Here is a 25,821-nt window from a genome sequence, read left to right on the forward strand (position 1 = left end):
TGGCCAACATAGAAAGCCATGCTCTCAGGAAAGTACAAATCATGGTTTAGCATACAGTCTGACTCCTGATCAGTCTGCACATATTTGTTGAGATAGAAGTTAAAAAGCAAGCCAGAAGACTGAACTGTTTATTGCAAAAATGATTCATTAGCACACAGAATCATAGAATCATTAAGGTTGGAAAAGACCTCTAAGACCATCCAGTCCAACCTCCGACAACATGGCAGAACTGGACAGGAATTTGGTTTCCGTGGCTCTTGTCATTTTTCCAGCGATTACAGCTAAGTGCATGCACTGAGCTTACACAGTCAGCTTTCTCAGCAGGCACAGTCCCTTCACAAGACTTTCAAGTGCAAATGTCCATCTGAGAAAGTACAGAGGCATGTATGAGCCACAGCCTTCATTACGAAGAAAAAACATACAGCCAAAACCAAGCCAAGTAATTTCAGTCTTAATTTTTGTTATCATCAGGAGATTTTACAAGGTCTGTAACTCACAACGACTCTAACCTGAATATTTTCTAATATGCTATTAACCAACAAATGCAATCTAATTTAACAACCTAACAGCTGTATGGATAACAGTTACTCACATCACAGATGGGAACTATTCTGTAGTGTGAGTGGTATTGCTACCAAAGTACTAAATACAAATTTTTTGCATGCACAGATGGACTCCAGCTTCAAACTTCAAGTTCCAGATTTGACATCCAGGACATGCAGGTCACAGCTAGAAAAACAGAATAAGTCAAGAGCCCATTTCTAAATGTCAAAATGCTATTCTCTGAGGCGGGCATAAATTAGGCACTTCTTTAAAGGATCCAGAAAATTAATTTCAAATACCAACCTTGCTTTAAAGGCATTTTCTACTCTGTGCTTCCAAGTTATATGCTTGCATTACAATGACCACAAACAGCATCTCATTTTGTAAGAAGGACATATATAGCACCTTTCTTAAATCTCAAAACAGAACCTACAGAATCACAGAATGGCCCGGGTTGGAAGGGACCTCAAGGATCATGAAGCTCCAACCCACTGCCACATGCAGGGACACCAACCTCCACATTTCATACTAACCCAGGCTTCCCAGGGTCCCATCCAGCCTGGCCTTGAACACCTCCAGGGACGGGGCATCCACAACCTCTCTATGCAGCCTGTTCCAGCACCTCACCACTCTCTCTGTAAAGAACTTCCCCCGACCAAGCACTTGGCAGAATCTCTCCATAGGACCACCAAAAGGCAAGACATGCGATGCACAAACTAGTGTATTTTCAGAAGATGCTCAATTTTATGAAACATCTTCTTCCAAGTGTTCTCAGAACTAACTTCCCAAACTTATACAGCTTTATCAGCTCAAATGATGAATAAATACAGATTATTTCATAGTTAAACTCATCAGAAACTGCTAAAGAGATACAATCCAACTGTTATTGACAGTAATGAATACACTTTTCTGATCATTTCATGCCAGGCGCTAACAGACATCCGAATGACTAAACAACACATTCACAAGACATCATATGCAAGTGAATATTTATACCTAAGAAACTTTGAATTTCCCCCAACTGTAAATGCTGCTGTAAATCAGTATAACTGATTAGTCATGACCATGATAGTCTTTCAGAAAATTATCTTTTCTTAAACAAATAAGATTATGAAAGAAACTTGGATTTGGTGAGAATGAATGGTCAAGGTGTTCTAGATCCACTCACCTACAGGTTACTAATCTCATTGCTTTGTCTTGGCAGTGACTGTACCTTGTTCCAGCTAACAGCCATACAGTGCATGAAACGAGTCTGTGATCCAGTTTGTACCCCAGTTTGCCAGTGTCCCCTAACACAGCTAATGCTATAATTGGCAATCCCAAAGCAGGAACAGAGCACTCAGTGGGCCCAAAGTGTAAACAAGTTCATGTAGAACCACTGCATAACACTCCACAATACTCTGCCATTAGTAAGCATTACATAGATAGGCTATGCAGTCGTTCAGTGAAGTACAGTACGTAATCTGACACGTATTGTAGGCACTGGGATTCCAACATAGAGAACAGAGCACATAAATGACAGATGCATAGCTGAATTTCTTACGGTCATTTGACAATCTCAGCTAGTGTATTTCTCATTCTGGAAATCCATACGTATTTTAATTTCAAGAAACTAATTAACGCCGATCTCTACTGAACATGTGCTGATGAAAGATACTCCCTGTAAAAGTATTGATTCCATCTGAAAAGCTGCATGCACTCTAGACTAGCACAAAATACAGGTATTCCCCTTCCACGGCTACTGATAAAACACACAGCTGTAAGCAGCTGCAAAGAACAGATTAATTTTTTTTCCCCCAGTACAGATATTGGCATTAGCTGGAGGAAAAGAGCATGCAGTTTCATCATGATGTTGGTTATTCTTTGGGGACCTCAGTGGTCGTAATTGAATCCTGGTGTTAAGGACTGAAGACCAAAACAACCAACTTGCATTTGAAAGCCATTTTGAAGCACACTAGAGGCAACAAGCACATATACCATACACGTGTGTATGTTTCATTTGTTTTGGTACTTTTTTCCTCCTCCCATTTTACATTTAGGTCTTTAAGCTCTTCAGATCCACCTTGTTTTCTCTGTGCACAGTAGGATAAGGACCTGACAGGGACCAACAGGGACCTTGTTCATGATATGTAGCTCTGCTAAAAACTGCAACAAAACTTTACAGAATAGCACTGCATACAGTAACCCAGGATCTGTCCCAGTGTATAATTCCTTCATCATTACATTAAATCATGTTTTCCACCAACTACCTTGTACTAATGGGTGCATTAAAGCTATTCTGCACCTGTCAATTGCCAAGGCATCTGTGCAAACACAATGAAATGGGAAGAAGTGAAGCAAGGAACCCTGCAGCCAAAAATAAACATGAATCAATACAAATAAAACTTAAGCACTTGGCAGGTATGGTTGACTTCTTGCTAAGTATAAATGGTATCAAGGCATATTTAAGCCCAATACTACCTATGTTTAAATACACCAGTTAATTATTGAACAATATTCTAAATGCCTTAATGCAAATACTCAAGATGAACGAACTTGAGTTAGTTTTTCTTTCTAGAAACACAGAGCTACTTTTGCCTTCTCGCTGGGCTCAGTTCTGTTTTACTTTGATGGCTCTGAGGGAATCATCAGTTCTGGCAGAAAATCTTCAGCTTTGCTTTCTGGCATTGCCAGTAGAAAGCAACAGTACAAATCCAAGAAGTGGAACTTCCATGAGATGTTACACTTCCACGAGTAGCTGTTATTGCCAGCTGCAGCAGTCAGAATATCAATTTACACACTGTAGAAATATTAGAAAGCGTGATATAAAAGGGAAGGCAGCCTTATCATTACCTGCTTGTTTTCATTTCAGAAAGCTGCCTTTCCTCACCTTCTTTAAGTATCTACTAACGTATTTTTTATTGGAGTTCATCTTGAAAATTAATCATCATAGATTTAAAAACATTCTCTTGCAGATCTGTCAGTTTTGTAGAGCTACTTCATTTATTAGAGGACCACATGACGCATCAGAGCTCTGTAGTTGAACATGACATATTTTCACTTTGTTTTGATACCACATTTGAAAATTGTTCCTATCAATCTCTCGCTGGAGCCAGAACTTAACTGTCTTGTTCACTGAATCATTAAATGCCAAGTCACATAGACAAATAAAAGCATTTGCAAATTGAACTTTTGTATTTGCAGATGCAAATATTTGCAGAAGTTTCCTGTCAAAGGCATCTCTGGAGAAGAACCCACAAAAACGATGCGAGGCCTTGGCCAGTATCAAAGCCAATTATTCCTAACCATTTTGGTCATCAGTTCACACCAAAAGTTCCAATGCTTCATGAAAAGGCTGATTTTTAAGTAAAATTTTGTGTTTACAGTTACTATTTCAGAGAAGCATTACAACTTCAATGCATTTGCCAGACTCAGCTTACACATTAAGATCCACGATTTTCTGCGTCGTTTGCCAGGAGAGAGAAAAAAAACACAACAGGCCATATACTTACATTCCCCATAATGCATCATTTTCTCTCTAAATAGTGGCAGCAAACAGGCACATCCAATACTGTATTACTTTCTTCTCTCATTCATGACGATGTCACACACAGGTTCTTTGATTCTGAAAGAGAAGCATTTCCCAGGTTCTAAGGATAGAGGTACCCCAACCAATCCATCATGCTTTGTGCGCTAATGATAGACTCATGCATAAGAGGCACCAGAAGCAGCGAGAGGCAGCAGGCATGAAAAGGAGTGAATCAACTGTCAAGGGTTGTGATCTGAAGGACTGCAAGGCTGTGATTAGAATTTTCAATCAGGACTTCCACAATTCATCACGCTACAAGGGAAGGGGGGGATGTATTTCTTCATCAGCCCTTCCTGCTGTGGGCATAGCAAGTTCCAAGGCACTAAAAAGAGGATATCTTAAAGCCTGATACTTACAAAAAGGTACGATTGAATCTTTGGGGAGTGAAGGATTTTCTGGCACTGCGGAGCTACTACTTTTTGTATGCATATTGAAAACTGAAAGACGATTACTCGCAGCACAGCCTTTCAGCTGCTGGAAAAGAAAGGGCAGCTCTTCCTCCCTGTCCTCTTGCAGGCATGTTAATGTTGGACACCTGAGTGAGAAGGAGCCCTGGCAACTTTTGACTGCTTGTCTTAAAGGATATGAGAAGGAATAAAATGCAACAGGAATCCTTAATCGGAACTTGCCAATGCTCTCAGAAACTTCAGAAGGAGGCAGGCAGAGCCCTTTGTGGGGAAAGCATTCTCCTAGTCTGTAAAAATCACCTGCACCACAACAAAATCCCCAAAACCTCCCCAGATGCCTTCCTGCTCCTTTCTCCTCCTCCTTCATCAACGAAGCACAGTAATTGCATCAGCAAAACTCAGTGAGCTTTGTGAGGGGACGAAGGCCGCGGCCCTGCCCCAGTGCTGCCATAAGGCCGCATCCCAAAGCCTACGTCCAGGCAAATCAAACACATGGAAATATACAAACGAAGCATTCTCTTAAAAGGCAATTTTCATGTTAAGCCATGAATAATGAAGAGTAAAGAGAGTCCTTGTTTGCATAATTAATGTTTCAGTTATTGATATTCCTTCAGAGGGTCACCAGCCTTTTTTTCTCCAAGTCAATTAATTAATAAAACAACTCTTTTTATGCAGGTAATTGCAACCAATTTAGTACTCAAAGGCACGTAATATATCAGCTTTATTTATTTATTTAATGTTGCAACTGTCGTGGCACAATGATCATTTGCAAACACAAACACTGAATGGATCCATTGAGCTCATGACTAGAAAGTCATCCTTTGAAACTAACAGAAAAGAAACAGATGAACTATGGGCAAACATGGCAATATAGGTCAGACTACCTCATGTCCTTTCACTACAGCAGTCATGTTTTCCTTAGCGCACATCTCAGCTTCCCTCCATTCCTAATCCACCCAAAATTCAACCTCAAAAGCTAGTTTAGAGACGCCTTCCATCAGATCTCTTGTTAATGTGGGAGAACGTCAGGATTAACCATTTTATCACATCATATTCTTAAAGCACCTGTATGACTTGTGCTTACAAAACTTTTTGACTCTCCTTATCTACAGCAACACCCCTTCCTGGGTGCCAGACATCCTTACAGAAGTGATTCTTTGCTGCTAAAGTTTCATCTGAAATACATCTCTTATGATGAGATCTAAAAAAGGAGAAAGAAATGGAAGATATCAACATCTGAGTATGGACACCACCGACCAGCTGATAACCGAAGAGTCCCCATTGTTCTGATATTTCCACTTCTGAAAACATCTGTTGTCACTTTTATTAAGCATTCTGTAACAAGGATATGTTCTCCTGTTTCATACACTCCCTAGCACCACTGGAGAAAACTGAAGGAAATAGAGGGGCTCAATCTACTTCTATAATTCTGGGGAATGGCTCTGCAATATAAATTATAAATGCTACTACTTGTTTTATGTACTCATCTGCATTTCATCAGCTGCTAAAACCTTGCAAATACTCCAAACACCATCAAGAATCACTTCAAGCAGTACAGACTGCAAATCTCAAATCTGATCTCTATCTCTGAGATTATAACAAAATGTGAAATAACCAAGAACTGAAAGAAAATGGAAATAGATACTGTAGGAAAAGCACATTCCAGACTTGCAAATCCTCTCTTTCATATAATCCTTGCACATAATCTTTCAGGGACTGTTCTGATGTTTCCCCTGGCAAGCACACCTTGCAGTAGTTTTAACCACTGCAGATCCTTTTTGCCAGTGCTTGGTTGTGTATTCAACTGGTCACTCTAGAAAACAGTATTCAAAACGTGCAGCAGCGAGGAATGCAGCCACAAAGCAGATTATGAATAAAGCACTCAGATATTCTGTTCCACATTTCAGTAATTACTCGCAGCCAAGGTGCTAATAGAGAGCTGCTCCTTCAGAGTCTCACTTCGAAGGGATCGATGCAGTGCAAACACAGGCACTGCAGGGCTTAATGCAGGTCCTAACTGCATCTTATAAGACAAGGTTCTTCTCGACAGCTTTCTCCTGGGCATACAAGAGCTAGCTAAATAGTTGCTATTAATGTACATTTGTGTCTTTTTGTCAAAATCATACTTAATAAACACAAAGAACCTGTAGTGGAAAGATCCAGAAGATAGAAATGAATTTCCAGATTAACAAAGCCCTGTTAAATCAAGTTAGCAATTTTATCCCTGGGGATAACAATTTGGCTTGCAGCAGTGGGCTAAATAACACAGTTCAACACATTAAGAACAAATCCGTATTCAGACTAAACGGACTGTCAGCTCAGAAAAAGGACAGGAGGAAAAGAAATACTGCAGGAGCTCTGCTACCTGTCCAGAGCACAATTCCTTCCTTCTTTTTCCAGGATTATCACAAGCATACATCCACCAACACATTTTGCAAAGCTCTTGAGGAAAAAAAAGACACAAATAGACCGAAGAGGTGCCTTAATGAATGCCATCCAAATAAACATAAGTAGATCTGGATGCAGCAACATGCCTAAATCACCCAGAAATCTGCATCGCAAGATTTTCCAGCCAACCACTGCAACAAGAACCATGCTCATCACCTCGTACCACAGACACATCTCACCTCATACCACAGACAACTTCCTTAGAGTGCATCCTGCAGCAAGTTGGAACATTCCTGCTCTGAGCAGCAGGCTCATTGCCTTGCCTCTCCCCACCATAGCAGCTTCAGCCATGCAGTTTTCCTGGAGGTCAAGAAAAGTTTCTCTACTGTCAGCACCAAAAGCTTTACTTCAAGTAGACTATTTTTATTTTAATGTATGCACTCAAGTCTGAGGAAAATGTGACTACGTTTAATGAAATTGTTTGAAAACCTTAAGATTTCAGTTAGAAAAAGAACATGAAACACAAGGTAGGCTTTCTAGGGAATACCTCCCTAAGCCATCTCTTGATAGGTAGGAGACCTTCCAGTTGAGCACAGATTTTCAGTGGTCTCCAGAGATTTAAAGGCTTACAAAGATCTAACATCATCCTAAGCTCCCCCTTGCTTTTTCTGATTCTATATGCATTCAGATGGAATACAGAATTGGGCAAAAGATGCCCTAAAAACACCATCTAGTGCTGTCAAGTTTGCTACAGAATATCGCTTTGACTGCAAAAAAAAGGACATTTTTCAGATTAAAATTTCGAGGTAAGTGAAAAAAAATTGTTATGAAAGGACAAAGTTAAGCCTAGGGCGAAAATAGAGAAGAAATGTATAATTATGTGATTTCTATTATGTCAAAATTGGCCACAAAAACTTGAATGTATCTATTTCAGACATGCACATGAATATTTTTATATAATATTCAACCAATGTTTTCGTTCTCATTTTTGCTCTAGAACTTATAATTTGTATTCCAAAATCAATCACTTCTCACAGACATTCACACTACCTGCCCTATTCCAAACAGGATTTATTTGTTAGCCAAGGAGCATTCAACTTTAAACATTCTGCAATATCAGCACATAAATCACCCTGAACACAGCTAAAAACTTTGCAGCTGCATATATTAGCTAGGTAGGTGACGAAGAATTCCTAACACGCTGCATTTGAATTCTTCATATAACTTCTTTTGCAATGAAAACCCTGTAACTAAACGGATTCCAGACTTATCCTTTATGCTGCCCTTACAGGACATCCCAAGCTTCACAAAGACTGCGTGGCGTGCAGACGACAAGACACGCTCCAGTGTTTTTATCTTCCTCAAGAACTATTTCAACTCTTATAGATGACCTCCGCAGCTTAACTGATGACTGTTCAGTGCCTCAGTTACAAAAACAGCCATTCTCATTTCCTTTACACTCCTCCTCAAAGAAATAAATCAGCGTCTTGACTGATGGAAACACTTGGCTGCCAGTCATTGTGCTTTGTCCCCTTGCTGCTTCACGCCAGCCTGCATGAGCTCAAGAGATGCAGAGCAGTGATTAAATTGTAACATGCAGCACAGAGAGCAATAACTAAGTGAGTGGTTATAAACAAATAACACAGCTCTTCATAACTCAGTAAAGCACATTATTTGATTTTGTGCATGGTTATGAAAGCCAGTCAAAGCAGCAGTGCTTTTCCACTAATGCAACAGCATTATTGCTTAATGGTGGAAAGCACAGGAGGGCAATATACGGCCTACAAGAAAGGGTAGAACGTGCAAGCTTAACAATACAAGTTTATCTTCCTTATGAATTACCTAGGCAGTGCTTTTATTATATGAGATCCATTGTTTCCTGATCTGCAAATTACTTCCTGAATCTATTAACTACAGTAGGAGAAATGCATTTTTCAGTCCTACTCCCTGGAAAAAAAAAACACTACGACATAATAAATCAATTAAAGCAGGTGAGTCTACACCAGCAACAAGGCCAAGGCATTCCAAGTATGCAATCATTGCCTCCCTATAACACCAAAGGATTTTTTTTGTGTGTGAGGGCGGGAGCACAGAGACGAAAGGATTTAAGTGTAAATTATACAATGATAGTACAATTCTGAAGTATTACCATGCGTGTGAGGGATTATTAAAGATCAGGTAGGATTTTTCTAGCCTTACTTCAGACACCTCCAGGGAAACATATTCTGCAATGCTCTGTAGGAGATAAAGAACAACCTAAGTATATTAAAAGGCTCATAGATATAATTCCATGAACTACAAGCTTCCTTTGTAACCTGGATATCACTAAATGTACAGCATTTCTGTGACCCTCTGTGCACATTATCCTTAAAAACACAAATTACATCTCCGCTTATCAACTTTGTCTTTGCATGTCTCGAATTCTCTACTGAGGGCTCAAGAAGAGTAATGCTGTTTTTATTCATGTATCTTCAAAATGATCAGACAAAGTGTACATGGTGTGTACACAATTTGTTCACTGTACTTTTTTTCCAGTTACCTCTTCAATCTCCAACCTCAAGGTCTGGGAATAAGTGACCACTGCTCAAGCTGCTGAGTGCTTCCCAATCCCAAAGGCTTCTTGCAGTTGCTTGCAACTTCACTAGACTGTGACAGTTTAGGTTTTGGAGTGGTTTTCAGGACATGAGGGAAGAGGAATGGGTTGAACCACTTCCAACAATTAGACTAAAAGGAAACACTGTGTTTTTACCATGTTAAAAGACCATTACAAACTTGCACTTGAAAAGCATTCGGGGTTTTGAAAGTGGGAGAAAGCCTTCACATCATGGATCTGTTCGGATGTTTTTATTCATTAATCCTAAAAAAAAAAGAACACAACTACCTAAATTGCACAACTGTGGCAGATTTTGCACTGTTTGTCGACTCCCCTCTATACTGAAATCACTTTACAGTGCCATCTCTCCTGCAGGAGGAGCTGAGACATGCACACCCCTTCCTACAGAAGTTGTCCCAGTAAATGGGCTGTAATGACTGCTCTGACTTTAAATGACACAGTGATGTTCTATCTCATTCGGCAAATTTTCCAAGAAGGCATAAATTAGGAAATAAAGTTGATAATGCATTCGCTTCCCTTCATTGTGACATATTTCACAGAATCATAGAATGGCCTGGGTTGAAAAGGACCACAGTGCTCATCCAGTTCCAACCCCCTGCTATGTGCAGGGTCTCCAACCAGCAGACCAGGCTGCCCAGAGCCACATCCAGCCTGGCCTTGAATGCCTCTAGGGATGGGGGCATCCACAGCCTCCTTGGGCAACCTGTTCCAGTGCTTCACCACCCTCTGAGTGAACAACTTCCTCCTAATATCCAAGCTAAACCTCCTGTCTCAGTTTAAGACCATTCCGCCTTGTCCTACCACTATCCACCCTCATAAACAGCCATTCCCCCTCCTGTTTATACGCTCCTTTTAAATATTGGAAGGCCACAATGAGGTCTCCCCAGAGCCTTTTCTTCTCCAGTTCCCCCAACCTTTATCCGTAGGAAAGAAACTATTTCACTGGGAAACTATTTCACTAGTTTTACACTTCATCAATTTAAGTGTTAATGCTAATGCGAGACACTTCAAACCTGTCACAAAAGAAAAAAAAATAAATAAATCAAGAGTCTAATTAGAAAGCTGTGATGGCCATTTGGGAAAGTGGAGTTCAATTTTTCCATTCACGTGCTATACATAAGAAAGCATCGAAGCCAGAAGTAAATGCAGAGCTGGCAGACCTGCAGGCTTCTGTGCAGAGCGAGAGCTTTTAGTGCTTGCCTCAGTACAAGGAAAAACCAAATCCCCAGGGTGCAACATCCCCGCCTGTGAGATTTACAGCTACACAACAGCGTGAAGTGTTGAACAAGAACAGGAGAATGTCAGTTTTCTGTGGCATAAAGACTAAGGGCAAGTGTAATTTCTGATGTTAAACATAACAGATTCCTCTACAGAGCTGAATCCTAATGGCAGGAACTCGGAACTGTGTCTTGCTTTTGAATGCTAGAAACATCGAAGTTCTTGTGTTGTAAACAGGATGCAGCTCCTTAAGGAGCCATCAGACTGTTTCACAAGTTCCTAAACACACAGTTAATCGTGAATAGAAACTAAAGCCATTGGCAATAACGTTATCCCTGTAACTGATACTGTAGGGTGATTCTGTCACAGTGTAGCATTGATTTTAAGGCTACAACAAATGTTATGGGGAGCTGGGAGAGTTGGTAAGATTACTGCTGGGTGACAAAGGAAAGAGTTTCCAAATGTGGTACATTAATAAGAAACCATAAAACCAGACATTGGTAATACAAATACATGGAGAAGTTCCCCTTACCTCACTGCAATGGAGATGCATTAAGAAGCACTGCTAGTTACACGTTTGTCATCTAAATGAGAATTCTACTCCCTGTTCCCTGTATTCCTTTGCAATTCCTGTGCTTGTCTTCTGCTAAAAGCTCCTCCTAAAAGCGCTCAGTAATCAGTAATTGTCAAGTATTGGAACTGTTCCTTTAGACATCAGCATCCTTACTTGCAATTTAAGCGGACAATGTTTTCCCCACTTTTTGCAGTTTTGTCACATTTGCAAACTAAAGTACATCTGAATACACCATTCATTCTCTTTATCCCCGTGCTCTAATGCATTCAGTGTAGCCAACTTCTTACAGGAACAATCAGGACTCTGCTAAGGGCTCCAGATGCAGATGTCATACTGTACATTAATCTCTTGTCTCATGCAGTGAAACACAAATGCTAAAGATGCAGTCCAACAGAAGTCCTTCAGCCCATTTTGAGACCTGTACCACCACCTTCCTTAGCTCCAGGCAGAACTTTTGAGCACTTTATGAACTAGAGAGCTATTGCAAATGACCTCTGTTACTGTTCTTTATAACTTAGATTGAAAGTGCTCTTTCCCCAACACCTCTAACATTCATGTCTGGCATTGAAAGAAATTCTGAGATCACTGTTCCAGCTTGTATGTTTTTTCTAGAATTGTCTGAATAAGCAGTAATCCTACAGTGATCCTCTGAATGATTATGGGGGAAAAGAAGCAGTACATATCCTAATTTCACAGAACCAGCACAATTCCTGCAGCTTTCTTGCTGCCTGTTTCTCCTAACAAATCAAACCGTGGACAACCTTGGAAAAATCCAATGTTGCTCTCTCTCATAAAAACATCCATCCACACTTGAAAATGAAATACATCTGCCATCATTCAACAGAACAGTACTCCTCTAAGAAAAATAAATCACTACAGTAATGCAATTTAATCCATCAAAAGGAGGAGGGGGAAAAAGTCACAGCAGAAGTCCATTACAGACATTACCACTGATATTATATTTGCTCTGCTCATTGTCTACACGCAAATTGTGCACACGTTTCCAGCCACAATGAAGAAAATCAGCACTGCACTAATCAAGATAATTCTTATTGTGTCACTGGACCTGCAAAACAAATGTCTGCACCTCATTTGTTGTGATGCCTACCTGTACCACTTCTCTGCCAAAAAGTTCCATCTAAATTACTGATTAGCAAAATCAGCCTCTTGCAGTGTTTGCAGGCCATTTCCAAGCTGCTTTTGAACGGAGGAAAACTGTAGCACCAGGGCCTGGTGCACAGAATCACAGAATGGCCAGGGTTGGAAGGGACCTCAAGGATGATGAAGCTCCAACCCCCCACCACATGCAGGGACACCAACTTCCCCATTTGATACCAGCCCAGGCTGCCCAGGGCCCCATCCAACCTTGCCTTGAACACCTCCAGGGATGGACGAGGCATCCACAGCCTCTCTGGGCAGCTGTTCCAGCACCTCACCACTCTCATAATAAAGAATTTCCCCCTGACATCCAATCTAAATCTTCCCTCCCTCAACTTAAAACCATTTCCCCTTGTCCAGCTGTTATCTACCCTTTCAAATAGTTGACTCCCCTTCTGTTTGTAGGCTCCCTTTAGGTACTGAAAGGCTGCAGTTAAGTCACCCCGCAGCCTTCTTTTCTCCAGGCTGAACAAGCCCAGCTCCCTCAACCTGTCTTCATAGGGGAGGTGCTCCAGCCCTCTGATCATCTTAGTGATCTCTGTACCCTCTCCAACAGCTCTCTGTTTTTCTTGTACTGGCGGCTCCAGACCTGGACACAGTATTCCAGATGGGGCCTCACAAGAGTAGAAAGGAACAATCACCTCCCTCTCCCTGCTGGCCACCCCTCTTCTGATACCATTTGCTTTCCAAGCTGCAAGAGCACACTGCTGGTTCATGTTAAGTGCACAGGATTGCTAATCTGGATTTTTGCTATCTGGAAATAGCAAGGCAGCTGGAGGATCCTCATCAACTAGAAGTGGGCCTTTCTCACCTAAATTTTAGTCACGAGGAGTGGGCTCATTTAAGCTAACAAATGAGGCTTCTTCTGCACTGCATGGTGAGGGACCTACCCATCCTGAGGACAGTCCCTCTCTGCCATCTCTCCATCTCAGCCAAGAGCCCAGCCCAGCACATTAAGAAATGAAGGGAGCGTACAAAGCACAAGTAATGTTACAGTCATTCAGGGCAAGCACACAGAAGTAGTTTGCTGGATCAGGAGTCCTGCTGCAGGAAACAGAGCTGCACACAGAGCTCCTTATGAAAACCGCTTGCTGTTCATTGTCAGCCCCAAAACTGGGAGTGCCAATGCCTGTGAACTGCTCTATGGCTGAGGCTGGGAGGATTTTTTTTTCCACTCTTGTTTCACGGCATAAAGAGGATTTCATGTCCTCTCCAGGATCACTCTGCACTAAAAATCCAGAAACTAGAGCCTGGCACAGCGGGATTCATTCAATAACAATTCTCACTTCTTTGAGGATCTGTATGCATCAAAATCAATTAGCATTTGCCACAAACGTAACATAGCAACAGTGGACAAGCCCTCATCTGATGTAAATCAGTATAGCTCTTCTGATTTAAAAAGAAACTTTACCAAATTTCATCAGCTGTAACTGTCACATAACGCTTGTGAATAGCTCTATGGCTGGGGAAGTAAGGGTCATAAAATCTGAGTGCCTGGAACAGCAAGTGGTCAATTCAATTTGTTATCCTTTTTAGGACTCCTCAAACATTTTATTTCTCTTGTTTTCAGAAGGAAGAGAATCAGGATTGAATACATGGAAGGTGTTACACAGGAACGGTGGGCAAAAACTGTCCTGAAGCCACCAACTGATTACTTCAGCAGCCAAAAAAAAACATTCATAAAATGACCTTTATTAAATTTGCTGCCATATTCCACTGCTTTTAAACTTGAGCACAACTGCCAGCACGCTGTGTGAAGTACCACTTCCTGTTGATTTGCTTTGTATTAATTACAGCACAATTAAAAGGGGAGCCTGCATTGCAATCAACTACCAGGTGCTTTAAAAACCATAACCAGAGCCTTGAGCATTTCTGAATGAAGTCGTCAGAATTACTGGTGCACACTGACCAGATTTATAAGTGTTTGTGCATTTAGGGATGAAAACCCTAAAATGAGAGAACTTTTTTTATAAAGAAAGGAGCAAAGTCCCCAAATGGTAAGAACCTTGATGTTGGTGGTACAGCTGGGACAGAAACACCATCAGATCATCTGTTCTTGCTGTTGGAAGGTTTCAATCTGCTAATATGCTTTAAGGCTTGAAGAAAACTGACATAAAAGACAGCAACAAAGAAATAGCTTGACTGTGCATATTATTACATAAAGGAATGAATGGGCTAATTGAAATATTAATATTCACTGCATTGACTGTTGATTAAACAATGCAATTCCATGCGTATCAGCTGGGTTGCATTGAAGTTTAATTTTTTAATATTTTTTTTCACTTTTTATTTTTATTCCTCCATAATTACCCTTATGCTTGGCTTCATCACATAGCTCAGTTGGAAATTTCTGCCCTGAGTCCTCAATGGCAGCAATATCCTGCAGTGCAAGCTAATGCTGTACAGCAGCCCATCACTGTTAACTTCAAAATCTAACAGATAGAGGAAGCAAAGAGTCTCCCACATCACCACAGCCACAAGCAAACTACACATGTTTAACTGAGCTGGTAAATGCTGTCAAATTACCAACACAGTCTGCATCTGCAGGAGCAGAGTCCTGTCAGCTGGGATAGCTCCATTCTGCCCTGATCTTGGGAACTACAAAAGGCATCTGAATACACCCAATGAAGTTTAATCAAGTTTAATCAACTCTCTTTCTTTTCTGCTTTTGTATAGTTTAACTGCTGCATCTCAGGTAGCTGTGAACACAAATAAGACTTTTTTCATCCAGCCATCAATTACAGGTTTTCTCCTCAGCCACTTCAAGTACTACAAGATAGCGATACTAAATTAATGATAATAATAATAACAATAATCCTCTAGGTTGAGAAATGTCCACTATGATTGGTGCTACTCTTCAAGTAACCAATCTCTCAGCAGATTTGAAGTCAATTGGGTAAAAGAACAATCAGAAATATTGACTGCACCAATTGGATGCACAGTAGCGTGCCTGGTTTCCCAAATGAGCACATTTTAAGCCTCCCCATCTCCAAATTCTAAATGCAGAGCTAGAAGTTTCAATAATCTCATGTTGATGTCCTGACTCACTGACATCTTTTCTGTAGGTACAACAAAGTGACGTGTTTAAGAAACTACTCCATGTTGTGCATTAGCAAGTGAACCTTTAACCAATAGCAGTTGGCATGAGAGCAGATGTGGCACCAGATGACCGAATACAAGCAAAAAGACATTATTCCATGACTTCAGTGCAGTGACACCTCAGAATTCACTGCAGCTTTGAAATTCCTCATGCTTAGCGGTAGCATTCATTTCAAATTGTTTAGTACTGCTTAAAAGTGATAACAACTAATAACCATAACACCCATTGTTCTTCAATATGCATTTTTTTCCCCATTTTAAAATTATTTTTACATTTTGTAACCTTCAGACTGTGAGTTTTCTTCCTGCTTAAGCATGCTGTGAGTCTTGCAGATAGCCAGGAAGGAAAACCTAGCAAAAAACTGCTCTAAAAGTAACAGTTGAAGAACCTCTCTTGGTTTCAAGTATCATTTACATGGACTAAGAACATCATACAGTGCATTATTCTGCTCTCTCTCTCACCCACGTTGACCACACACTGTTCAAGAGAAGTGTAACATCATACAATTTGTTCCACAGCAATAAAAGAATTAAGGCCTTTCTTATTTTACAGGGAGCTAGAACAAGGAGAGTCATCTGGTGACTGTCAAAGCTATTAACTCGCTAATCACTCACTCCTTCTAAAAGAGTGTTAAAGCTCGGCTGTCCCAAAATGAAAGCAGAGGGCAAAAACCTCTTAACTGGAAAGCCAGAAGGCTTTAAACACTGCATTTAAAAAGAGAGGAGATGGACTTTTTAGCAGAAAACCTCCCTGAAATCTACTGAATAAGCATAAAAGAGTCCTGCAGCTGGGATTCCTGCTCTGAAAGCAAAGAACAGTCTTCAGGTAACTACTGCTATGATCTTCAATTTCTGCAGGGCCACAGCTTTCCTACAGCTGGATAGGTTTAAAAGCCTTTTTTTTTTTTTTTTTTTTTTTTTTACAGCATGAATATACCTGATAAACTTCAAAAGCATATCTTGGGACTTAGCACAGATAGACTGATGGGTCCTATTACCTGGAGAACAACACCAGAAAAGGAATTGAAACACAAGGAATTGCTTCAGCGGGCCACAACTCCAGTGCCTGGATACTAATCAGCTCCTAATTAACTTCAAAGCATGCTGGCTTCAACAAACACTCAGTATCACTTGTCAGCAGCAGCTCTGCAAAGAAGAAATGCAGCAATCACGCTGCCAGTTGCCCTATCACACAGATGACAAAGATCTTTACATTGTGTTTTTTGGTTTTTTTTTTTTTTTGCTACAAAAACCACTCTGGTGAGATTGTGGCTCCATCCTTAATAGTAATGGGAAGGTTTTGTAGTGGAGGGATCCTGATTGCCCTCAGCACTACACAATGATACGCTCACATTCAGGTATGAATAATTCCAGCAGTCTCAGTGTTACATCTTGATGATCTGCTTTTTCACAACTGTCCTCTACGTGTAATTTTCCAGTAGCTACTCCTGAAAGCACCTCCTAGAACCACAGGGACGCTGCCTAACTGCTAAATCTGAACATTTTGCAAGACAGCAATATGCCTGCTAAAGGAAAACAAAATGGCAAGCACACATGCATGATAGGATTATTTGATTCAATACAATATAAATTAGGTCAGAGTCCTCTTTGGAGAATTCGATGTCAAGAACTAGGTGGTCCACTAAATTTCTATTCATTTGCCTTTGGGCTTGGGGAATTGCAAAGACTCTCAAGAAACTGATGTTCTTCTACTCACAAGAGTAATCACAATTTGCTAGGGAAAAAAAAAAGCTCTCAGTGTCTCATTGCAACTGCTTGGCAATATCCAAAGACTTGAGCAAGCTCTGTAAAAAGCAGCAGTTATTAAATATTTGCGTGTGTATATATATAATATGTATATAAGGAAAAATATATGTGTATATAGGGAAAAAATACGTAACAGTGCTTTTGTGTACTTAGGTATTACACTGCTCAATTTTTTTATTTTTTTTTTACCTTGAAGAAAAGTAACAGTTTATGGATCCTCGTTACACCAGCAATAATGGAATGATGGGAGAAGCACCATCCATGGAAAGGATAAGGGATGACAGGCTGGAAGCTCTGCCCAAGCTTGCCCTGTGGCACTCCTCCTGTGCCAGAACACAGCGCTTCTAAGACATGCTGTGGTTACCCTGCTTTCTGATTCCAAGAGCAACCTAACTAAACCTTCACACCTCCGAGGTGCTGCCATCAGTTCATGCCAGTGACTCTAAATAAACAGGAGGGGGAATGACTGCTTACATGTGTTGATATTGACAGGACAAGGGGGAATGGTTTTAAACTGAGACAGGGGAAATTTAGGTTAGATATTAGGAGGAAGTTTTTCATACAGAGGGTGGTGAGGCACTGGAACAGGTTGCCCAAGGAAGTTGTGGATGCCCCATCCCTGGAGGCATTCAAGGCCAGGCTGGATGTGGCTCTGGGCAGCGTGGTCTGCTGGCTGATGACCCTGCACACAGCAGTGGAGTAGCAACTAGATGATCATTGTGGTCCTTTTCAACCCAGGCCATTCTATGGTTTTATGACTAAGAGCAAGACACAACACAGCCCTTCAGCAGTCCTGCTGCAGATAGATCTGGTGAGAGCATGCAGCTGAGTCTAAAGGACTTGATAACCAGATCCCCACAGCTGGGGACATGATGCCAACAGACCCCACACCTGCACAGGCACACAGCTGGTCATCCTGAGCACCAGCTTCATCCCAACACCTCCTAAAGTCACACACACATTAAAAGAAAAGCCAACAAGTCTCTCTCTGCTTCCATTCTTCAGAAGGGTACACATCTTGAGGCAAATCCCCTGCTTTTGTCTGGTTCACACTAATGGGTTTACTAACTTTTCTCAAGTTGGAATAATTTTGCTGCTTTTAGACAGGAACAGAAGATTGACTTGTGGATTTAATCCTAAATCAGGGCCATGAAATATAATTCCACTGTGGCTAGACTGGGGCAAAACCCACTGTTACGTGCAAAGTACAGGGTTGCATTTTCTCTATGTATCAAGCCAAAGCATGCAAATGAAAACATTTAAATCTGATTAATTACTTGATTTGGAATATATGCTTTTCATTCTACTGTATCAAAATACTCATAATAAAACACTGCTACTGGTGAAGTCAAGCACACCCTTACAAAAGCTGGCAAATTTGCAGAACAGCACTTGAGGTTTAGATTAGTAAAATCCTAATGAATATCTACTCTAATACCCATGTAATTGCATGGAATGCATTTGCAAGTAGTTCAATTAATAAAAAAAGGGAAAAAAAAAAAAAAAAAGGAAGAAAGAGAGAAGGAAAAAAAATCTGGAACAAATGAAGTCCAGACTGTTGTTTTAGTGTCAGCTGAAGAGACCAAAGCAAGAAGAATGAAGATCTTCATTCAACCTCAAGAAAGGAAGAATCGCAGCAGAGACCTCCAGCTCTTTCCCACACCACAATACACCTCAGTATTGCATTCTGCATACCAAGGTCAGCATTTAATTACATCATTTTTGTCCCAGGCACCAAAACTATTTTCAGATTTTATCCAATGACTTCGTTATCAGCAATGCCCACCTTATTCTGCAAACCACCCAAAACACCTGCTTGGAACTACAAACATGAAGGCTGCTGCTGCTGTACTGCACAGCTTTACAGTTCTTTTCAAGAGACGGTAGTCAGCATAACTCTGCCTTATTTCCCTGCCTATAAAAAGAAGATAGCACAGGATTCATTTTATCCCACAAATCCTCTGTGCAGACATACATGCTTTACAGGTAGAACTAGCGCTGTAAGAATGAGGCCACAAAGGGTTGGTGGCAAGCACTGCTGAAATATTAGCTAGCACAGGACACCTGAGACCAAGTCATAATGTATTTTATTCTTAAGTAACTGGCTGATCAAACGTACTGTGATCCTGCAACTCTGATTAATTTTGCAGGAATGCTTGGGTAGTGTTTGTAAAAACCAAGTCATTACCTTGACTAAACATTGACTTGCACAGTTAACTTTAACCATCAAGACCTTGTCTAAATATTGACTGGGAAAGTTTATTTGAACTATAAAGTCTAGAAAATCTTGGTCTTCCTTCCTATATTTGCTATCACTTTGAAAAGTAAACACAGTTGTAAAAACAGAAGTTCTCTCATCAAACCACTATTTAACCAAGTAGCTTGGCTGCTTCTAATTCAATACAAACATCTTGCGGGACTGGAAATCCAAATTATTTAAAAGCAAAGAGGCCTGTCAGGACTAGGGATCAGAAGGAAAGACAACCTTCCTGCATTGTACTTGAAGCAAGAACCTCGGGTGGGCCTTACAAAAGGATTAATAAGTAATCATGAGGTTCATGGCTTAAAATTGTTTCAATATATGCATACAGGGATCTTCCAATGCATACCTAACAATGGTGCTCTGCTCTCAGTACCAGGCAGGCTGACCACCAGCACAGTGTGTTCATGCTGGTATCACTACTTGGGAGGCCCTACAGCATGAACCACAACTCAACATCCTCCACTGTTGGTGTCACTTCATCATGTGAGGCCACGGGTCAAAGGACATACACATGGGGTCTTTCACTGGCTGAACTAAAAATAATAAAAAAAAAAATCAATTTCAATCCTCCTAAGATGAAACCACTGATGTGTGCAGGCTCCGAAGTCCCGAAGGTAATCCTACAAGAAAACATGATGGTGTCCTCCATCACTGTGCTGAGATACTGTTAAAGTGCAGCAAAATCTCCTATGAGGCACAGCCCAAGAGCAGCATCTATATCAAACCCCACAGACCATAAATCTGAACTTGTAGACCAAAGTGAATGGTGTGTTAGAAGGCGTAATGAACAAAGTGAAAATGACAAAGGGGCAGGGAACGGTGGGGTTGGGATGGAAATAAACAATGGCCGTGAAGCCAGCACTAATTCTACCTACAGCCCCATTTCAAGAGTTGGAAAGTGCCCTTTAGCTTAATGCCTTCACTCCTTTATACGTCAGCTTGATGAAAATTAGCTGAGGAGTGAATACAAAAGATAAAAATCTCAGACAAAAGTCGGAATATTGAACTTACTGGTGAAAACTCCCATTATTTTTGAGTGGAACGGAGAGGAACAGATTGATACCGGCGCTGTGGGGGGTAGGGGTGGAGAAAGGAAGAACAATAAACAATACCACGGTCCGTAGTTTGCACAGTGCTGCATCTCGCAACGGAAACATACTGTGAGACAGCTTGCGGGACAAGCTCCATCAACGATAAGTAATTTTTATTCCGTTTGAGTGGTTGAAAACAATAAACATGATTAAGTGATTCAGACGTGCATTCAGAACGCAGACAAACGGCAAAGAGTTCCAAGGACTCCGCTTTCACAACTACTTTTGGGGAAAGACCTCAATGCTAACTTCACTTGGAGCCGCACAGCACAACAGAAGTTGGCAGTGGAATTAAAAGCACCCCATCACCTGGGGGAGGGGTGGGAATAAGCTCTGTCGGGTGCTCTCCATCGCACTGCCGGGCCATTCCTTGGGTATTTAGGATTGAGAAGACCACCGCGGACAGCACCCAGAGGAGAAGCGGCCGCTCAGCTCCCCGTGCGGCTGTCCCAGCCCCGCAGCCGTCTGCTCGCTGGTTAAAGCCCTTCGTGCTCCGCTGCCCGCCCGCTGCCGGGAGCAAAGCTGGTGGTTCTGGGGATGGTCTGGGGGGCAGCGGCCCCTCAGCTCCAGGCGCCATTTCCCCTCCGCGCCTCAGAGCGGCGTTTCCCACCCCGACTGCGCCTTCACGGGGAGAGCAGCGACGGCGCAGCCCGAGCACAGCGCCGCGGAGCCGTGCCCGGTGCTCGGGGGGCTGACAGCCCGCGGGGCCGGGGCGAAGCCAGCAGCGGAGCGAGATCGATGCTCCCAGCTGGGGGGCGGCAACGACCCGCGGAGCGGCCCCGACCCGGCTGGGGGTGGCAGCGGAGTGGGGAACCCCGCACAGCATCGCAGCGCAGCGCGTCCGGGGCTGGAGGAGCTGAAAACAGCCGCTTCTGCCCCTGAGACTCGGGGGAAACCCTCAAGTTGCCGCGACTTGCAGAGATTTCAGCCCCTTTCCTCCTCCGGGTGGCGAAAAAAACTTCCACCGGAGAGCCCCTGCCTTTCCCCGGCAGGGAAAGGGCCCCTCCGGCTGCTCTCGCCCCCGAGAACGACCCACCCGGCATCCGCGCTGAGAGCCGCTTCCTCACCTGCCCCAGCGAGCCCTCTCCTCCGCGCATTCCTCTGCTCCCCATCGTGGGCGCAGCAGCTGCTGTTATTCCTTAGGATACACATGGCTCATCCATGCTGGGAGAGCCGCCTTCCCGCGCCGTCTGCCCTCTCCGGCCCCGCCAGCGCGGCGCTGAGGCCAGAGGGAGGGGATAGGAAGGCGTGCGGCGGAGGAAGGCTGCTGCCGGGGGTCGGTCTCCTCCTCCTCCCCCTCCCCCCCCTCGCAGGGCTGGGGACGGGGGGCGGCCCCTGCCCACGCGTGGAACCCGGCCGTCCCTCGGGGCTCCGCGGCCGCTTTGCCCCCGGCCGTGGGGTTCGCTGTGGGGAGGGGTCCGAACGCCCCGCTGTCACCCCGCTGCTAGCGTGGTGTTTTTCTCATGGCTTCTCTCAGTCACCCGTGAAAATTTAATGAGGCATTTAGGGCTGTTACCTTCAGAGTCAATGGAGGAAGCATATTTAGCCTAACGCACTTGCTGCCGAGCCAGTAGGTCTATTGCAGGCAGATCAGAAGTCAGAGGGAGACGCTCCTTTCAACGCAAAATTCACGACCCATTAAACTTATTCTGTGATAACAGCTTCTTTACAAACGGAGACCATGGAAAAGGGAGGCTGTCATGCACTTCCTGAAAGGATTTACATGCAGAAGAGAAGTACATTGGTTATTGCTATTTCACTAGTATTATCTCCAATCGAGGCATAAAAGCTGCTCAACTCCAGCTAACTGAGGTAAATTACTGAAAGAAAAGCTTTTTGTAGCTGCCAGATCGATGCGATTCACCTCGAGGGCCTGGGTGTTGAGGAGATGGCTCCAACTTCATTGGAAGGTACCAGCAAGACATCATGAGGAGTACACCAGTACTGCTCCTTGAGATGGCCATCAGGTGTTCAAGGCCAGGTTGGATGGGGCCCTGGCAGCCTGGGCTAGTATTAAATGTGGAGGCTGGTGGCCCTGCCTGCAGCAGGGGGGTTGGAGCTTCCTGATCCTTGGAGTCCCTTCCAATCCGAGCCATTCTATGATCAGTCAGTGATCAGCACGATGCTCACCAGGCAGAAAGATGCTTACAGGCTGACTTCCCTCCAGCTGGCAGGTGAGAGGTCTGCACTGACATGGCGAATTGCTTAGCAGGGCAGAATGCCCATCCATGAGGCTCAACGCACGCAGATCTGAGAGCACTCCCATTTATTTTCCTCAGTTATTTTTTCCTTAACGCATTAGGCGTTAAGCGTAACAGGTACAGTCATCTAACAACCTTTAAATGTAAAAAAAAATGCATTTCAGAAATCATACCACATTTATAGAAGCATGTAGTGGAGTCAAGACTTCTACTATAGAACTGTTTTCTTCAATTCCATTCATTAAAGAAATGAAAGGCAAGCTTATCAATGGAATCCACTTATTCTAATGTGGATTTAAATAATCTAAGTCCCTGGAGTAAAATGGTTGCAGCAATGTTTTCCACCGGAGTGAATTTTGTCATCTCAAAGAGACAAGAGACTGAAGAAGAAGTCAACAAACAGAAGACAGTTTTCCATTAGGAAATAACAGCATCCTCTGGATGACATTTGGCCATGCTTGTCTGTAAGCATTAAGACAGACAAAATGTTTGTGAACTTCAATTCTCAAAAGGCACGTTTTGTGTTGGGGAAGCAATCATTGAGCTGCTCTCCATCCTTGCCTGTTGCACTGTAAAACGAAGTTGCATTTTTCACGCTGCTGACCTCCCTGATGTCCTGCTTTTAACAGGAAGGGTGCTGGCTATTGGTGAACAAGAGAAGGGGCTTGCAGTAAGCATAAACTCCATTCCCATGTTGGAAATTTGTGGATGCAAGTCACACTTGCTAACAATATTTTTTAAATATAAAAGAACGTACTTGCTCACAGCTTGTAATATGAATGCAAATGAACTTGTAATTATACTATGCAATTTCCTGCTTTAAAAAAAAAAGGAAAGAAAAAAAAACAAAAAAAAAAACTATGAAAGTAAAACAGACCTGAAAAGTAATATGAGCTGCAGTTCTTCATTGAGTTCCTCCATTATGCAGGAGTTAAGCAGTCTGCTATGTTTTGATGTACAATATTTTTAGGCCATAACTTTGCAACACAGATTCTCATATGGGAACATTTATGTGGTCAGAGTTCCTCCTGTCTACTGAAAAAAACATAAGCAAGAGCAAGAAATGTGGTGTGGAGATTTCCACAGACTTCTTTTGTTTTGTCTTAACACTTAAACACAACATTCCTATGTTCTCCTGTGTGATGAGGTACTGCTAGACCATCACAAACAGAGGGATAAAACCCCTACTGTAGGATGAACACATCATTTTCAGGAACCATGGAATAGCTACAGATAGGAACCACAATAAGTGGTTCTCTTGGACTATTTTCCAACAGGAACCTCAGCAGCACTCAGTCCCTTAGCACTTACTGAAAGGAAAGTAGTATCACCTTCTTAGCTCTTGATGAGATTTGAGCTAACAGGATCACAAGCTAGCCAAGGGTTCCAGTACTTATTAGTGGAGACAGATATGAGTTCAAAGATACAACTGAGAGCATTGAGCAAATTATTCAAAGAAATATCTCAAAATACATCCAAAATCCCAACTACTGATCCCCATACAGCTGGATTTGAAGTAATTTGGTTTATTATCCAGTTTACAGTAAGGTCTGCGGTTGCTAGTAAGCTGCAGTAAGGAGTACTGCACTAGGCAAGAACATCTGCCTGGTGATGAGAGAAGTCACAAGAGAACTTCCTAATGGAGTCATATCATAGAATCATATCATAGTTAGGGAGTTTTCTGACTCCCTAAGAAGAGGGTGCTCACAACACTTCTTGCTTCCACCTCACATGTTGGTTAATCAGCACCACACAAACTGAGAATGGAGCTGGTTTCCTTTCAGAGCAGTTTCAAATAAGGAGCATTTGGTGAAAGATAGTTTCCCTTCCTAAAATCTGCTCCAGTTATGCAAATTTTAAGCTGGGCAAGGAGAAAGTTTTCTTTTATTTAATCCACTGCATTTTGTCCAGATGCAAGCCTGTGTGTTTATCATGTGAAACGTTAAGGCAGTATCCACGCCATAAAGCTAACACCAGCCTGCATAATTGGTAAATCACTAAGCCATAAAACCTGTGAGGTTACTGTCAGCACGTGTGTGTAACAGCCATTAGTATTAATGAGAATTGGGCATTCTCTGAGACAGAAAATGGGGGGTTATTTTCATTAAACTAATTCACGTATCTTGAGTTGTGATTACAAGGGACTAGTGAACAATATGACAAATAAGTTTAGGGAGATGTTAGTTAAGGAACTGTAGGTCATGCTTGCAAAGGCTCAAGGAACAAAAGATATTTGTTGCACTTTTCCAAGCGTGATTCTTGCAGTGAGTTTTGAAATATCTGATGAGAATCTGCCATCCTTTCTGTTGTTAATGTCTCATTAAGATACAGAACAATGTACAGACCGTCCCTTGCCAACTGAGTTTTCAAAATGACAGCTTCCTCACAAAACCACTCTTTGCTTTTACTCATACATGTTGTAGCCCACAGCAGGATCATCTTGATGGCTCTCGAGATACTCCATGTGAATAGCTCCTGACACAATAGTGCTTCCAGTTTTAATAAATTCCTCTAAAGCAATTAGGCAGTGGCAGAAAATAATACCTGCTGCATTGTCAGTAGTAATGGTAGTTACCAGTAGTTACGTAGCCCCTCATACCATTGTAGTCACACAGTTAGTTCCTTAGCCATTTAGCAGAATTAGCTGTGATTTGGCATTCATCCTGCATTTTATCAAATGGAAGGAAACACAGTTCTCTATTTCAGCTCTCTTATTCCATTAAAGATCTCCTGTAAGGGATATTTTCTTAAAGATACTTACTAGGCTAATGGGTCACTGAACAGAGTACACTGCTGAATGCTGCTCTTGCTCTTCAAAAAGATCTATGCAGAAAAATGGTAGTGCTGCTTCACAGAAAATAAGAAGCCCTCTATCTTCTGGCAGTGAGGTTTTTCATATCGGAGAATGGTTATGATAATTCCTGACCATA

At 42.2% G+C, this 25,821-nt stretch overlaps 1 protein-coding gene across 4 annotated transcripts in view; it reads right to left on the reverse strand.

Annotated features, from left to right (window-relative positions):
* Positions 1–22,162, reverse strand: part of DAB1 (DAB adaptor protein 1) — a 128,294-nt gene extending 106,132 nt beyond the window's left edge. Inside the window, exons 1-2 of one of the 4 annotated variants that reach the window (XM_085231316.1) lie at positions 21,758–22,162; positions 4,035–4,147 (exon numbers count right to left, since the gene is read on the reverse strand). The gene's annotated coding sequence lies outside the window, so the exon portion shown is untranslated. The remainder of the gene's footprint in view (positions 1–4,034; positions 4,148–21,757) is intronic. The other 3 variants (XM_085231315.1, XM_085231318.1, XM_085231319.1) reach the window with 3 other exon arrangements.
* Positions 22,163–25,821: the final 3,659 nt, after the last annotated feature.

This window comes from Meleagris gallopavo, chromosome 10 (assembly GCF_905368555.1).
Source record: "Meleagris gallopavo chromosome 10, MGAL_WU_HG_1.1, whole genome shotgun sequence".
Lineage (NCBI taxonomy): Eukaryota > Metazoa > Chordata > Aves > Galliformes > Phasianidae > Meleagris > Meleagris gallopavo.